Consider the following 13,322-nt stretch of genomic DNA (forward strand, 5'->3'; position numbering starts at 1 on the left):
CCCTCCTTCTCGCCACCTCCGCACTCCAATCCTGGTATATCCGTACCACCGCATTCTCCAATCTGCTATTCCGCACCTTTTTAGCCCATCTCAGGACCTCTTCTCTGTCCTTAAGGCGGTAGAATCGCACGATTATCGCCCTCGGTGGTTCTCCCACTTTTGGTCTTCTCGCCGGGATCCGACCTGCCCACTCCACCTCCATGGGGCCCGCAGGGGCCTCAGCACCCATCAGTGAGCTCAGCATCTTACTTGCGTACGCTCCACAGTCCACTCCTTCCACACCCTCAGGGAGACCTAGTATCCTAAGGTTCTTCCTTCGCGCTCCGTTTTCAAGGGCCTCGATCCTTTCAGCACACTTTTTATGAAGTGCCTCGTGCGTCTGAGTCTGAACCGCCAGGCCCAGGACCTCGTCCTCAATACCTGACACCTTCTGCTCCACCACGCGGAGCTCAGTCTCCTGGGTCTTTAAAGTCTCCTTAAGCCCCTCAATTGCCTGTAGCATCGGGGTCAGTACCTCCTTCTTCAGCAGGTCCACGCACCGTCTCACGACCTCGTCCTGCTCAGGCCCCCATGTCGCCTGCGATTTCTCCGCCGCCATTTTGTTTTCCTCTCCCTCTGACCTTATAGACGAAGATTCTTCAGGCTGCAGCCGCAGCCACCGGTTTTTTCTTCTGTCGTTCGGGGGGGACTCCCTTCCCACACACCCCACACCGGGTTACTCGGCCGAAAAAATCCCCGTTGGGGCTCTTAAAAGAGCCCGAAGTTCCGTCGGAGCTGGAGCCGCTGAAACGTGCGGCTAGCTCATCCTCACCGCAACCGGCATACTTCATCTTTTCTAACCGCAGGAAGTCATACAGGTCACCCAAACATGCTGCTACACCCGGTGGCGATGCCAACCGCCACTCCTGCAAAATTTGCCGCTGTGCAATCAGAGAGGTTGCGGCGATGCGGAGCTAGCTCTCCAGAGGAGCCCCAACAGAACTTTTTTGACTGATTCCCGTGTGGGAAGGTGAGAGCAAGGTCCCCCTCCCGTCATGTATGGAGACCAGAAGTGGAGCGGGGGAAAAAGGGGCTTTGGAGCAGCGGCAGAAACGAGAGGGAAAAAACAAGATGGCAGAGGGCGATGACCGAGCAGCAGCATGGGGGCTGGATCAGCAGGAGTTTCTCAGGCGCTGTGTGGAGGTGCTTAAAAAGGAGGTGCTGGCGCCAATGCTGATGGCGATCGAGGGGCTGAAGGAGACCCAGAAGGCCCAGGAGCTCCGAGAGGTGAGGGACAAAACCACCAAGAACGAGGACGTGATCTTGGGCCTGGCGGTGAAGATGGAGGCGCACGAGGCGCAGCACAAGAGGTGGGCCGAAAGATTTGAGGACCTGGAGAGCAGGTCGAGGAGGAAGAACCTCCGGATTCTGGGTCTCCCTGAAGGGGCGGAGGGGGTCGATGTCGGGGCGTATGTGAGCACGATGCTCCATTCGCTGATGCCTCTCCGAGCCCCCTGGAGCTAGAAGGGGCTCATCGGGTCCTGGCGAGGAGATCCAAGGCCGGCGAGCCGCCGAGGGCGATAGTGGTGAGATTCCATCGTTTTGCGGACAGAGAGTGTGTCCCGAGATGGGCCAAGAAAGTGCGGAGCAGTAGATGGGAGAATGCGGTGATCCGAGTCTCCAGGACTGGAGCGCGGAAGTGGCAAAGAGGAGAGCTGGTTTCAATCGGGCCAAGGCAGTGCTGCATAGGAAAAGGGTGAGATTCGGAATGCTGCAGCCAGCGCAACTGTGGGTCACTTATCAGGACCGACACCACTATTTTGAAACGCCAGAAGAGGCTTGGACCTTTATCCAAACGGAAAAATTGGACCCAAACTGAGGGTCTGTGGTTGTGGGGGAGATGTCGAATGTATACAGGGTGGTAAATATGTGTAAAGAATGTTTCACGGGTGGGACGATGGATGGGGATGGGAGAAGAGATTTGATGGGGAGACTGTGGGGAATGTGGGCGCTGGTGCTGGAGGGAGGTGAGACCCGGGGATGGGGGAATTGGGATAAGGCCGCGACAGGAGCTGCGCCACAGGGGGCGGGGCTGGCTCGGGAAAGCGCGGGCTTTTTCCCACATTAGGGAAGGGCGGGGGGGGGGGGGGGAGGGGGGATGGAGGAGCGCAAGGAGGAAGGGGGATTTCCACACCCGGGGGGGGGGGGGGTTGTCAATGGGAAGGCGGGGGAAGCCGGGGTCAGCAGGAGTCAGCTGACTTACGGAAGTATTATGGGGAGAGCAAAAGAGCTAGATCTGGTTCTAGCAGGGCGGGGGGGGAGAAATAGGGTTGCTGCTGCATTGGCCGAGGGGGAACTGAAAACGGATGAGGTGGTCGGGACGGGGGTTCCCCGTCTGGGGGATTGGAGGGTGCGGGAGGCGCAGGTACGGGACTGGCCTAAAATAGGAGATGGCTAGTCGGCAGGAGGGGGGAGCCCCCCAATCCGGCTGATCACGTGGAATGTGAGGGGCCTAAATGGGCCGGTTAAGAGGGCCCGAGTGTTCGCGCACTTAAAGGGACTGAAAGCAGACGTGGTCATGCTTCAGGAGACACATCTGAAGGTGGCAGACCAGGTCAGATTAAGAAAGGGATGGGTAGGACAGGTATTCCATTCGGGGTTGGATGCAAAGAATAGAGGGGTGGCAATACTGGTGGGGAAGCGGGTGTCGTTTGAGGCCAAGAACATAGTAGTGGACAATGGCGGTCGATACGTGATGGTGAGCGGTAGGTTGCAGGGGACGTGGGTGCTATTGATAAATGTATACGCCCCAAACTGGGACGATGCTGGATTCATGAAGCGTATGTTGGGGCGTATTCCGGACCTGGAGGTAGGAAGCTTGATAATGGGAGGGGATTTCAACACGGTGTTGGACCCAGCACTGGATCGCTCCAGATCTAGGACCGGAAAGAGGCCGGCTGCGGCCAAGGTGCTTAGTGGGTTTATGGACCAGTTGGGGGGAGTGGATCCGTGAAGATTTGCCAGGCTTTTGGCCAGAGAATTTTGTTTTTTCTCCCATGTACACAAAGCCTACTCCCGGATAGATTTTTTTGTTCTGGGCAGGGCATTGATCCAGAAAGTGGAGGGAACGGAGTATTCGGCCATAGCCATTTCAGACCACGCCCCGCATTGGGTGGAACTAGAGTTGGGAGAGGAGAGGGACCAACACCCGCAGTGGCGGTTGGATGTGGGACTGCTGGCAGACGAGGAAGTGTGTGGGAGGGTGCGGGGGTGCATTTAAAGGTATTTGGAGGCCAACGACAACGGGGAGGTGCAGGTGGGAGTAGTATGGGAGGCGCTGAAGGCGGTGGTCAGGGGACAGTTAATCTCCATCAGGGCTCATAGGGAGAAGAGAGAGGGCAGGGAAAGGGAGAGGTTAGTGGTGGAGATTTTAAGAGTGGACAGGAGATATTCAGAGGCCCCTGAAGAGGGACTACTCAGGGAGAGGCGAAGTCTCCAGACGGAATTTGACCTGTTGACCACAGGGAAGGCAGAGGCACAGTGGAGGAAGGCACAAGGGGCGATGTATGAGTATGGGGAGAAGGCGAGCCGGATGCTGGCACATCAGCTCCGCAAGAGGATGGCAGCGAGGGAGATAGGTGGAGTCAAGGATGGAAGGGGAACTACAGTGCGGAGAGCGGTGAAAGTAAATGAGGCATTCAAGGCCTTCTATGAGGAGCTGTACAGATTCCAGCCCCCAGCGGGAGAAGAGGGGATGCGACGATTCTTGGACCAACTGAGGTTCCCCAGGGTGGAGGGGCAGGAGGTGGCTGGTTTGGGGGCGCCAATTGGGTTGGAGGAGCTGATTAAAGGACTGGGGAGCATGCAGGCAGGGAAGGCCCCGGGACCGGATGTGTTCCCGGTTGAGTTCTATAGGAAATACGTAGACCTGCTAGGCCCGTTGCTAGTGAGGACTTTCAATAAGGCAAGGGAGGGGGGGACCTTGCCCCCGACAATGTCCGGGGCGCTGATCTCTCTGATCCTGAAGCGGGCCAAGGACCCACTGCTATGTGGGTGGTATAGACCGTTCTCGCTCCTCAATGTGGATGCTAAGTTGCTGGCAAAAGTGCTGGCTACAAGAATTGAGGACTGTGTCCCCGGGGTGATTCATGAGGACCAGACGGGATTTGTAAAGGGCAGGCAGCTAAACACCAATGTGCGGAGGCTCCTAAACGTGATTATGATGCCATTGGTGGAGGGGGAGGCGGAGATAGTGGCAGCTATGGACGCGGAGAAGGCCTTTGACCGCGTAGAGTGGGAGTAGCTCTGGGAAGTGTTGCGGAGGTTTGGATTCGGGGGAGGGTTTATTAGTTGGGTTAGGCTCCTATATTGAGCCCCGGTGGCGAGTGTGGTTACGAATCGGCGGAGGTCGGAGTATTTTCGGCTATATCGGGGGACGAGGCAGGGGTGCCCCTGTCCCCTCTGTTGTTTGCATTAGCAATTGAACCTTTGGCCATGGCATTAAGGGAGTCTAGGAAATGGAGGGGGGTGGTCCGAGGGGAGAGGAGCATCGAGTGTCGCTGTATGCAGACGACCTGTTGCTGTATGCGGCGGACCCAGTGGAGGGGGTGGTGGAGGTCATGCAGATTCGAAGGGAGTTTGGGGACTTTTCCGGCTATAAGCTCAATGTAGGGAAAAGTGAGCTCTTCGTGGTGCAGCCAGGGGACCAGGGAAGAGGGATAGACGACCTACCGTTGGGGAGGGCGGAAAGGAGCTTTCGGTACGTGGGGATCCAGGTAGCTAGGAGCTGGGGGGCCTGCACAAACTTAATTTGACGCGGCTGGTGGAGCAGATGGAGGAGGACTTCAAACTATGGGACATGTTGCCGCTCTCGCTCGCGGGTAGAGTGCAGTCGGTCAAAATGGTGGTCCTCCCGAGGTTTCTTTTTGTATTCCAGTGCCTTCCAATTGTGATCACCAAGGCCTTTTTTAAGAGGGTAGGCAGGAGCATTATGGGTTTTGTGTGGGCGAATAAGACCCCAAGGGTAAGGAGGGGGTTTCTGGAGCGTAGTAGAGATAGAGGAGGGCTGGCGTTGCCGAATCTGGGTGGCTACTACTGGGCAGCCAATGTGGCGATGATCCGTAAGTGGTTGATGGAGGGAGAGGGGGCGGCATGGAAGAGGTTGGAGATGGCGTCCTGCAAAGGAACGAGCCTGGGGGCGCTGGTGACGGCACCGCTGCCGCTCCCGTCGACAAGGTACACCACGGGTCCGGTGGTGGCGGCAACGCTAAAGATCTGGGGCCAGTGGAGACGACACAGGGGTGCGATGGGAGTCTCGGTGTGGTCCCCGATCAGGGGTAACCATCGGTTTGTCCCAGGAAGGATAGACGGGGGGTTTCAGAGCTGGCATCGGGCAGGGATTAGAAGAAAGGGGGACCTGTTCATTGATGGGACGTTTGCGAGCCTAGGGGCGCTGGAGGAGAAGTTTGGGCTACCCCCGGGAAACGCTTTCAGGTTGCAAGTGAGGGCGTTTGTGAGGCGACAGGTGAGGGAATTCCCATTGCTCCCGGCACAGGGGATTCAAGACAGGGTGATTTCAGGTGTATGGGTCGGAGAGGGCAAGGTGTCGGCGATATACCAGGAGATGAAAGAAGAGGGGGAGGCTTTGGTAGAGGAGCTGAAGGGTAAATGGGAGGAGGAGTTGGGGGAGGAGATTGAAGAGGGTCTGTGGGCTGATGCCCTAAGTAGGGTTAATTCCTCTTCCTCGTGTGCCAGGCTTAGCCTGATACAGTTTAAGGTGATTCACAGAGCGCATATGACAGGGGCGAGGCAGAGTAGGTTCTGTGGGATGGAGGACAGATGCGGGAGGTGCTCGGGAAGTCCGGCGAATCACGTCCACATGTTCTGGTCGTGCCCGGCACTGGATGGGTTCTGGAGGGGTTTCGCGAAGACTATGTCCAAGGTGGTGAAAGTCCAGGTCAAGCCAAGTTGGGGGCTGGCATTATTTGGGGTGGCGGACGAGCCAGGAGTGCAGGAGGCGAAAGAGGCCGGTATCCTGACCTTTTGGCCTTTCTGGCCTTTGCGTCCCTGGTAGCCCGGCAGAGGATCTTGCTCATGTGGAAGGACGTGAAGCCCCCCAGTGTGGAAGCCTGGATAAATGACATGGCAGGGTTTATCAAGTTGGAGAGGATAAAGTTTGCCTTGAGAGGGTCTGCGCAGGGGTTCTCCAGGCGGTGGCAACTGTTCCTAGACTATCTCGCGGAGCGTTAGATGAAGTTCGGTCAGCAGCAGCAGCAACCCGGGGCGGGGGGGGGGGGGGGGGGGGGGGGGGGGGGGACGGGACATCTCTTTCGGGGGTGGGGGGGGGAGAAGGGTGGACAGGGAAGGGGGGTTTTCCTGGGGGCACTTGGGCAAGAAAATACATAAATGTTCAGGAAAGTTGATATGTGCGGGAGGAATCCACTGTACAAAGTTCTGTATTATGTCGATTTGATATGTTTATGTCTTGCTATGCGACTTTTCTTTTCTTTCTGTCACGGGGGGGGGGGGGGGGGTGTTTGTATGGGTGAAAATTTTGTTGATAAATTCTTAATAAACGTTTTTTTTTTAAAAAGAGAGGCGAAGGCCATGACATCGGCCTTCCTCCTCTCCATGAGCTCCGGCTTCTCTGAAACCCCAAATATCGCCACCAAAGGTCCACCTCCTCCTCCACTATCCTGGCTAAGACCGCAAACACTCCCGCCCAGAATCTTCCCAATTTTTCGCAACCCCAAAACAGGTGTGCATGATTCGCTGGCCCCCGCCCACATCTCTCACACTCATCTGCTACCCCCTGAAAGAAGCCACCCATTCTCGCCCGAGTCATATGCACCCTGTGCACCACCTTAAACTGTATCAAGCTCATCCTTGCACAAGGAGGTCCCGTTTACCCTTCACAGTGCCTCACTCCATACTCCCCAATTGATCTCCATTCCCAACTCCACTTCCCATTTCTCCCTGCTCCCCCAGCCACTTATATATATCCCAATTCATCCCTCCCCTCCCACATCCGGAAGCAGCAGTCGCCCCAGCAGCGTGTATCCCAGCAATCTAGGGAACTCCTTCCAGACCTTTCGTACAAAGTCCCTAACCTGTAGATACCTGAACTCACTACCCCTCGGCAGCTCTACCCTCTCCCTTAGCTCCTCCAGACTGGCGAACCCTTCCTCCAAATACAAATCCTTCACCTTGACCAGCCCCACTTCCCTCCACCTCCTGTATACACTATCCAACCCCACCAGTCTCAAACCCATGATTCTCGCACAGTGGCGTTAGCACCGACATCCCTTCCACCCTAAAATGCCTCCTCAGCTGATTCCACATCTTCACCGTGGACTGCACCACTGGGCTCGCTGAATACCTTCTCGGAGCTATTGGCAATGCTGCTGTCTCCATAGCTCCCAAACTCGACCCCTTACAAGATTCCTCCTCCATCCTAACCCACTCTACCCCTTCTCCTTCCCACCACCGCCGCACCTTGTCCACATTCGCCGTCCAATAATAATGAAGCAAGTTCGGCAACGCCAACCCCTCCTTCTGCCTCTGCCGCAGGGTCCTCCCCACCCTCAGCACCTTCCCCGCCCATACAAAGTCAGAGATGATTGTGTCTACTTTCCGAAAAGAGGCCTTTGATATAAAGATCGGGAGAGCCTGACAAATAAACAAGAACCTCGGCAGAATATTCTAGTGGGGATTTAGCAATGGTAATGACATTGAATGTCAGGGGCTATGATTAGATTCTCTCTTGTTGGAGATGGTCATTGCCTGGCATTTTTTGTGGTGCGAATATTACTTATCAGCTCAAGCCTTGATACTGTCCAGATCTTGTTACATTTGGACATTGTCTGCTTCAGTGTTTGAGAAGTCACGAGTGGTGCTCACATTGTACAGTGTGCAAACATCCCTACATCTGACCTTATAATGGAAGGAAAGCAATTGATGAAATAGTTGAAGATGGTGGGCTTAGGACACTACCATCAGGAACTCAACTTAACAAAAGTAATAAGGAAATCCTCCAATAGAGTTCCACTGAAGTGGTGTTGTATAATTAGTTATACCGTTCATTTTTATGCATGTTGACTTCCATTGCTGTATTTTATTTCACCAACAATAAACATGGCAGCACTGAACTACTACTGGGCGGCGAACATTGCCATGGTCAGGAAATAAGTAGTGGGGGAGGGGTCGGCATGGGGTCAGATTCTTGTAGGGGAACAAGCTTACAGACATTGTTAACAGCGCCTCTGCTGTTCTCATCGGCCAGGTACTCCGTCAGCGCAGTGGTGGTGTCGGCCTTGAGGGTATGGGGGCAGTGGAGGCAGCACTTGGGATTGGAGGGTGCCTCGGTGTGTGTGAGCACTGATCTGTGATAATCATAGGTTTGCACCGGGAGGGTTGAATGCGAGGTTTCGGGCATGGCGGCAGGCAGGGATTGAGCGATTCAGGGTCCTGGGGCAGCTTTGCGAAATCGGAGGACCTGGAGGAAGAATGTGAGCTGTCTGGGGAGAATGGTTTCAGGTACTTGCAGGTTCGGGATTTTGCCAGGAGAGAGGTGCCAACCTTTCCCGGCTTTCAGCCCTTGGGGTTGCAGGACAAGGTGTTGTCGAAGGAGGAGATGATTGGGGAGGGGGTCTGCATGTTTGGGCATATCCAAAGTTAAATGAGTTCTGACAGGGCTTTGTGGATGTAATGTCCAAGGTGTTGGGGGTAAAGGGGGCACAGAGTACAAAGGTAGCGACATTTGGGGTGTTAGAAAACCTGGGAGTCCAGGGGGCGAGAGAGGTTGATGTCTTGGCCTTTGCATTCTTGATAGTCTGGAGACAGATTTTACTTGGATAGAGGGACTTGGAGCCGCCGAAAGCAGGGGTTTGGGTGAACGACCTGCCAGAATTCCTGAGGCTGGAGAAGATCAAGTTTGCCCTGAGGGGCTGTTGATGGATTTGCTTGGAGGTGGAAGCCGCTCATTGACTTCTTTAAGGAGGATTGAGGTGTCAGCAAAAGGGGAAGGGTGGGGGGGAAGAGGGAGGGGGTTAAAATAGGGAAGACAGGGCGGGAGGAGGGGGCATGGTTGGAGAGCGGGGAGTGGGGATTGGTTGTTGATTATTTATAATGTTGTATAATTTTACTTTTAGAATAGAATAGAATATTTCAGTGCAGAAGTAGATAATTTGGCCCATCGTGTCTACACCGAACCTTGGAAAGAGTACCCTACCTAGGCCCACACTCCGACCCTATCCCCGTCAAACCAGTAACCCCACCTAACGTTTTGGACACAATGGGCGCGGTTCTCCCATGATACGTCGTACCAGAGAATCGGTGTTTACGCCATTTTCCCGCGCAACGCAGTCCAACGCCGTCCCGCCATTCTCCCAACCGGCGGGAACGGCTCCATCGAGGTCTGCACGCGCACGTCGGAGAATCCGCCGAGAGGGCAATCGAGGCGCTTCACTGGCCTCCGCTATTCTCCGGCCCGGATGGGCCGAGCGGCTGCTACGACACGAGATTCCCGCCGGCACCGTCCAGCCCTGGTCGCTGCCGGCAGGAAACCTGCGGGAACGCTGGGGGGGGCGGCCTGTGGGGAGGGGAGCTCCTTCACCAGTGGGGGCCTCCGATGGGGTCTGGCCCGAGATCAGGGCCCACCAATCGGCGGGCCGGCCTCTCTCCCCCCCCCACCCCCACCACCCTGGGCCTACCTCCTTCCGTGGACGGTCCAAGAACACCGGCGCCATGTTGGTGAGGGGTCGTCGTGCTTTAGAAGTTCCCTGTGCATGCGCAGGATGGCACTGCCCAGCTGCGCATGCGCAAGATTGGGCTGCCCCAACTGCGCATGCGCGGGTTGGAGCGGCGCGTAAGGACGCTGGAGCAGCATAAACCGCTCCAGCGCCGTGCTAGCCCCCTGTGGGGGCCAGAATAGGTTGTGCCCGGGCCCTGTTCGCGCCATCGTGAAACGCGACGGCGTTCACGACGGCGCGAACACTTAGTCTCCATTTTGGAGAATCGCGCCCTAAGCATCAATTTAGCGTAGCTAATCCACCAAACCTGCATGTCTTTCAACTATGGGGGGAAACTGGAGAGCCATGAGGAAACCCACGCCGCCACAGGGAGAACGTGCAAACTCCACATAGACAGCGACCTGCTGGAATTGAGCACTGGTTGCTGGCTTTGTGAGGCAGCAGTGCTAACCACTGTGCCACCATGCCACCCGGTTTGTTCTTTATGAAATGCTTGAATAAAATATTTTTTAAAAAAACACAGCAGCTCAGTGTCAAGGCGAGTGGGGGGGTGGGGTTGAGAACGAGGGGTCGCAGTCTCGGGATATGGGATTTACGACAAAGGTGAGGAGAAACCTCTTCACTCAGAGGGTGGTGAATCTGTGGAATTCTCTACCACAGAAAGCTGTACAGGCCAAATTACTGAATATATTTAAGAATGAAATATAATATAATGGGTAAAGCTATTATATAAGGAGCCGAGGGCCAGTGTCCGCACAAATAACATCAGCTCAGAATACTTTCCTCTACACCATGAGACTAGGCAGGGATGTCCTATGTCTCCCCTGCTGTTTGCACTCGCGATTGAGCCATTGGCCATCGCATTAAGAAGTTTGGGGGTATTGAAAGGGATAGTGCGGGGGGGATAGAGCATAGGGTGTCCTTATATGCCGATGACTTGTTATTATACGTGTCAGAACAGAGTGTGTCAATAGGGGGAATACTGGAGCTGCTTCGGGTGTTTGGGTCTTTCTTGGGGTACAAATTAAATCTGGACAAGTGAATATTTTGAGGTTTCTTGCCGGGAGTGACGGCAGGGGTGAGGGGGGCTGCCATTCCGTAAGGCAGGGACTCACTTTAGATACCTGGGGGTGCAGGTTGCTCGAGATTGGGGGGGGGGGGGGGGGGGGAGGCTCCATAGGTACATTTCTAGTTTGGTGGGGAAGATGAAAGCTGACCTGGCAAGGTGGGATGGTCTCCCTCTGTCACTGGCGGGTCGGGTACAGGCGGATAAAATGAATGTGCTGCCGCAATTCCGGTGTATTTTTCGATGCCTGCCGGTTTTCCTGCCAAAGGCATTTTTTTTTTTTTAAAAGAGAGATTGAAGGGATGATTGAGGGGCTGGTTTAGCACAGTGGCCTAAACAGCTGGCTTGTAATGCAGAACAAGGCCAGCAGCGTGGGTTCGATTCCCGTACCGGCCTCCCCGACTCCACCGAACAGGCGCTGAAACGTGGCGACTGGAGGCTTTTCACAGTAACTTCATTGAAGCTTACTTTTGCAATAAGCTATTATTATCATTATTACCTCGTTCATGTGGGGAGGGGAGGAGGCCAGAATTAAAAGGGTGCTACTACAAAGAGGAAGGCGGGTAGGAGGTTTGGGTCTTCCGAACCTGATGTATTATTACTGGGCGGCGAATGTGGAGAAGGTACGGAGCTGGGTCAGAGGGGCTGACTCCCAATGGGTCAGAATGGAGAGAGTTTGGGTAGAGGGTCGGGATTGAAGGTGCTAGCAACAGCGCCACTCCCAACGGCCGCGGGGAGATACTCAGGGAGCCCGGTAGTAATAGCTTCATTAAGAATTTGGAGGCAGTTTCGACAGCACTTCGGGTTGGGAGCAGGGTCAAGGGAAATGCCGTTTCGGGGGAACCACAGACTTGAGCCAGGGAAGTGGGATGGAAATTTTTGGAGATGGGAGGAGAAATGAATTAGGACACTAAAAGATTTGTTTCTTGGGGGTTGTTTTGTGGGATTGAAGGAGCTGGGAGCAAAGTATGGACTGGAGCAGGGATAATATTTAGACACATGCAGGTTCGAGACTTTGCCAGAAAGGAGATACAGAGCTTCGCAGTGGAGCCGGCTTCCACATTGCTGGAGGAGGTGCTGAAGACAGGTGGACTGGAGGAGGGGGTAGTATCGGCAGTTTACAGGGCTATTTTGGAGGAGGAGAAGGCGCCACTAGATGGGATCAAGGCAAAGTGGGAGGAAGAGTTGGGAAAGGGTATGGAGGGGGGGTTCTGGTGTGAGGTGCTCCGGAGGGTGACCGCCTCCACCTCGTGTGAGAGGTTGGGGCTGAGACAGCTGAAGGTGGTGTATAGAGCGCACCTTACAAGAGCGAGGATGAGCCTCTTTGAGGGGGTATTGATGTGTGTGAACGTTGCAGGGGGTGGGGCTAACCACGTTCAGGGGGGGTCCTCTGCTGGAGGATTACTGGAACGAGGTGTTTAGGGTAATCTGTAAAGTGGTGCACATGAAACTGGACCCGGGCCCTCGGGAGGCCATATTCAGGGTGTCGGATCAGCCAGGGTTGGAAACGGTCACGGCGGCAGATGTATCCATCGCCTCATTGATCGCCCGAAGGCAGATCCTGCTAGGGTGGAGATCAACCTCTCCACTGGTGGGGGGACCTGCTGGAATACTTGACGCTTGAAAAGGTCAAATTTGAACTGAGGGGAAGGATGGAGGGGTTTTACAATTCATGGGCATTATTCATAATATACTTTCAAGAATTGGATTACATTGAACATTCAGGGGGTTGGGGACTGTATACGTTAATGGTGATTGTGGGTGATTCCTGATTCCTTTTTTGTCATTTGTTTATGTTAACATGCGGGCCAATGTCTGGGATTTGGTGGGAGGATGGAATCGTTGTTATTGATATGGGGATTGACATTACATTCGTTACTGATTGTTGTTTATTGGTGGGTGTAAATTTGGGAGAAAATGTGAAAAAGGAGAATAATTTAAAAAAATTTTTTTTTTTTTTTTTTTTTTTTTTTAAAGGAAATATATTTCTAGACACTAAAGGCATCTGAGGGTATGGGGAGAGCACAGGAGTATGATGTTGAGATAGAGCTTTAGCCATGATCATATTGAATGGCGAAGCAGGCTCGAAGGGCCGAATAGTCTACTCCTGCTCCTATTTTCTAATCCCAAGATTCTGTGCTCTGGATTACCTGCTGGGGGATTATTTCCTACATCTTCATCAACAATGAGGTTGAGAACGGAGAAAATAAGGATACCAAGTAGGGGCAGGAAGCTGGGCTGACTTTGCGCCTCACTGGCACATGGGTTTCTTAGTTAGCTTTAAAAGCCTTTAACAAATAGCTTCTGAAAATGAGTCAAGTGTGCTCATTCAGTATCCTGTGTCATCCAACTTATCTCTTCTCCAAATCCAGCAGGAGTTCTTATTTGTAAAAATTATTTTGACTACTTGTTATGGTTAGTGCTCCTGAGGTTGGTATTCTAAGTGTCTAAGGAACCAAACCCATGTTTTTCCATTGTTATAGCACCGTGCATTGCTTCTACAATATATTGTACAATTTCTCCATGCA

General features: G+C 54.0%; 1 protein-coding gene across 5 annotated transcripts in view; it reads right to left on the reverse strand.

Moving 5' to 3' along the window:
• rad54b (RAD54 homolog B) overlaps positions 1 to 13,322 on the reverse strand; it is a 268,427-nt gene that overhangs the window by 24,750 nt on the left and 230,355 nt on the right. The gene's annotated exons all lie outside the window — the stretch shown is intronic.

This window comes from Scyliorhinus torazame, chromosome 11 (genome assembly GCF_047496885.1).
Source record: "Scyliorhinus torazame isolate Kashiwa2021f chromosome 11, sScyTor2.1, whole genome shotgun sequence".
In the NCBI taxonomy this organism is placed as follows: Eukaryota; Metazoa; Chordata; class Chondrichthyes; order Carcharhiniformes; family Scyliorhinidae; genus Scyliorhinus; species Scyliorhinus torazame.